This window comes from Manduca sexta, unplaced genomic scaffold, assembly GCF_014839805.1.
Source record: "Manduca sexta isolate Smith_Timp_Sample1 unplaced genomic scaffold, JHU_Msex_v1.0 HiC_scaffold_2283, whole genome shotgun sequence".
Lineage (NCBI taxonomy): Eukaryota > Metazoa > Arthropoda > Insecta > Lepidoptera > Sphingidae > Manduca > Manduca sexta.
In genome coordinates, this window is record NW_023593232.1 from 9,291 (window position 1) to 12,582 (window position 3,292).

The 3,292-nt window shown below is 33.2% G+C and overlaps 1 non-coding gene across 1 annotated transcript; it reads left to right on the forward strand.

The window, feature by feature from the left end:
- The first annotated feature begins 698 nt into the window (after positions 1-698).
- On the forward strand, positions 699-771 carry Trnat-ugu. The gene has a single exon. It is a non-coding gene; the product is annotated as a tRNA-Thr (tRNA).
- The last annotated feature ends 2,521 nt before the right edge of the window (positions 772-3,292 follow it).

The window sequence follows — 3,292 nt, forward strand, 5'->3', positions numbered from 1 at the left end:
TTGTATAAATATATGTATTAATATAGGTATTTACCTATAGTCTTAATTATATGTATAATGGTTTAATCAAATTTAGTACTAACTTAAAAGTACTGCTCGAAACTGCCTTATTGGCGTAATTGTTATACGGTACGCGTACGACTGCAGTGCTGAAATCTCGGATTTGATTCTCGGGTCGGGCAGTGATGCAGGGTTTTGTAGGTACTCAATATCAGCCCGGTGTCTAGAATTCGTGCCCGATGTGGCGATAAGGTCGCCACCTATCACGTCATGGGTTGTAATACACACAGCAGTATGTGGGTTTGCTGTGGCGTCTCTGCTTGTCCCTTCGAGGATAAAAAGCCTGAGTGTGTGCGTATGTCTGAAAATTATTAAAAAGCTACTCATTTACGGTTTTTTATGAATAAAAATTATTTGATCAGAATACTTTTAATATTATGGAAATATTTAAAATGTTTAATCTACTGCATCTACTTCGTATTTGAACAAAGCTAAATATAATATATAAGGTTGGTTTTAACATATTGACGACCATCGCTGCATCAAAGATATTAGCACGTTAATCATACACTCCACGATATGAATTTGTTAGGTATCTATACATGTTTAATTTTTATGTATCCAACAACATCTAATACATTTTTAAAAACTGTTAGTTATTGCTAAATCTATATTATAATTTCAACAGTTTACCCATCGCCTCCATAGCTCAGGGGTTAGAGCACTGGTCTTGTAAACCAGGGGTCGAGAGTTCAAATCTCTCTGGGGGCATTACTTGCAAGGTCTTTTTCTTTTTTTTAATAAGGTTTAGTTAAACTTTTTTTTTATATATTTTTTTTCATATCATTAATTTGGTTTAATTATTATATTTTAATTATTAAACGTACAAATTATTTGCTTGCCCCTCATTTATTTGAGTAATACCTATGATTTATGATTTTCCGTTACATATCAAATTATAATATGAAAATCAGAATCAAAATAACATGGAAATTAATAAGTGATTAACAATGTTTGACAATTTTTGATTAAATGCTGCTGATCACATAACTCTAGTACAAGCACAAATAATTTTGAATTTATAGGTAAAATTACACTTTGATAATTATTTTTAAAGTTTTCATTTATGTATTATTTCATTACCATTATGCAGAAATCCATTTTTTACATCTCATTTTAGGTGCTTGAGGAGATCATAAGCTGAAAGTCAATGAACAGTACAAACTGAGATCTATCCAAGAATTTATGAGCCATGTCGTTAGGTTGCTTAATTATATTATTACCTATTAAAAACTCTAATCGGAAAAAAAACATTAGATTAGATAAATTAATCAGGTCAACACATATATTTTTGTACGAAAATTATTATTTTACAAAAACATCGAGTCCGTCGAGGAGTCAACGCGACGTCAGTCATACACACGGTTTTACAAACTACCTATACCAAAATAGTTTCTGTAAAATGCATAAAAAAATTGCGCATGCCACTATAAGGATAAAAATAAAATGTGTTAGCGTGTCGAAGTATGCCTTTGATTAATAAAAGAGTATATATGTGAGTATTGAAAAAAAAGAGGTTTCCAGACCGAGTAAGCCCCATTTGGTTTAAATCGACATTACCTTTGCTCTGAGCAATGCTCGGATGCAGCTCCCGCGCAGGTAAACCCCCCCTACGGCGCTGACCCGGCTCGCACCATCAAGGTGTGACGCTTTCCGCCCTGTCTCCGGGGACTTTCCACAGGGTGAAGGGAACCACGAAGAGTTCTGTGTGTAACCCCGGAAGTCGAACTGGTCAGAACCCTCACCTTATGACGCGCATTTTAGTATATATGTTAGCATTTAAAAAAATGTTGCTACCGCAAGTTAGGATATTTTAGTTTTTTACATTTATTAAAATAATTTAATCACTTATAATTCATATAAGTATATGAAACTTATTTATAGTTTAATTACCACACATTGAAATGCAAGCCAGTACAAAATATGTAGTAACTAATGATTATTAAAAAACTAAATCTTACAAAACGTACAAATTCATCAGCGCCATCTATCCGTGACTTTCAAAAATACATTTACAGTATACAACTTGCTATTATCTAATTAACAGCATTTAGTAGGCACTCGCCTAAATGTATATTGACATAACATATATAGATTACAAATTAAAGTTTCTATTGAAATGTACTATAACTCTAAGTATCAAAATAATCAAGAAAATGTTGGTCTGATAAAGACCTAGTCCATATCCAGCAATCTTTTGGCACGTGTGCAATTAGTACCGCGTGACAAGAACGTTGTGACTATAAATCACTTTAGGCCATTTAAAATAATTTTTATTACCGAGGAAGCAACATTTTAATCTATATTTTGTCCCTTGACAGATTCAAAACAGACGCGCAAAAAAACAAATTAGTTAAAACGCTGGTAATCCGAGTGTATGTAATATACGAATAACCAATGATTTGCAAGGCGAAAGAGCTTTTATAGATGATTGTAGAGACTTTCCCGCCCTCACACCCTTCTCTACAACTCCTGTAAGCCAGGATCGGCAGTGGCACGCATTTTATAACACCGAGCGGTGAAGCTCGGCGATTCTCAGGGAAAACTAATTTGTCATTATGCCGCAACGAAATTAATCAAATAGAAAGATAGGGAAGAGTTGGAAGTATTATAATAGTTGATTATAAGCAAATGCTGAGAATGGCAGTTTTATGTATAAAGTACTAGTTGACCCGACAGACGTTTTCCCGTCTTCACTATGAATTTGCAGCGCGCATTCTGTCAATCGCTGACAGTTTTTTCAAACAATTGACAGTTATATAAAATTTATATTTTCGTTAAGTTTACTTAATTTTTCTAATTTTCCGCGCAATTTTTTGATTTTTCTCTTTCATAAGAACCTTCTCCTGACAATAACAAACACAACAACAACAAAAAATAATGAAATTGGTCCAACCGTTCACGCGTGATGGCGTGACCAAGGGAAATAGGGATTCATTTTTATATATATAGATATAGTTTACCTGCAAAAAGATTTGCGATTTAAAAAAAACGTATCCGAATTATAATATAGGTAACTGCTGACGACATTTCAGCACGTCGTATAAATAAGCCAAATACCGTTACGGAGTTATTTATTATGAAGTTGACAACAAATGATGTTAACTTAAGACTCTTATTTGCGACTTACACATATAATACTATTCAAATGTCCTTAGATCATTAATGCCGCAAAAGCTTTCCACATCAAAATTAAAAGTTTTTTAAAAAGGCTTTAGAAATGTCTACACAA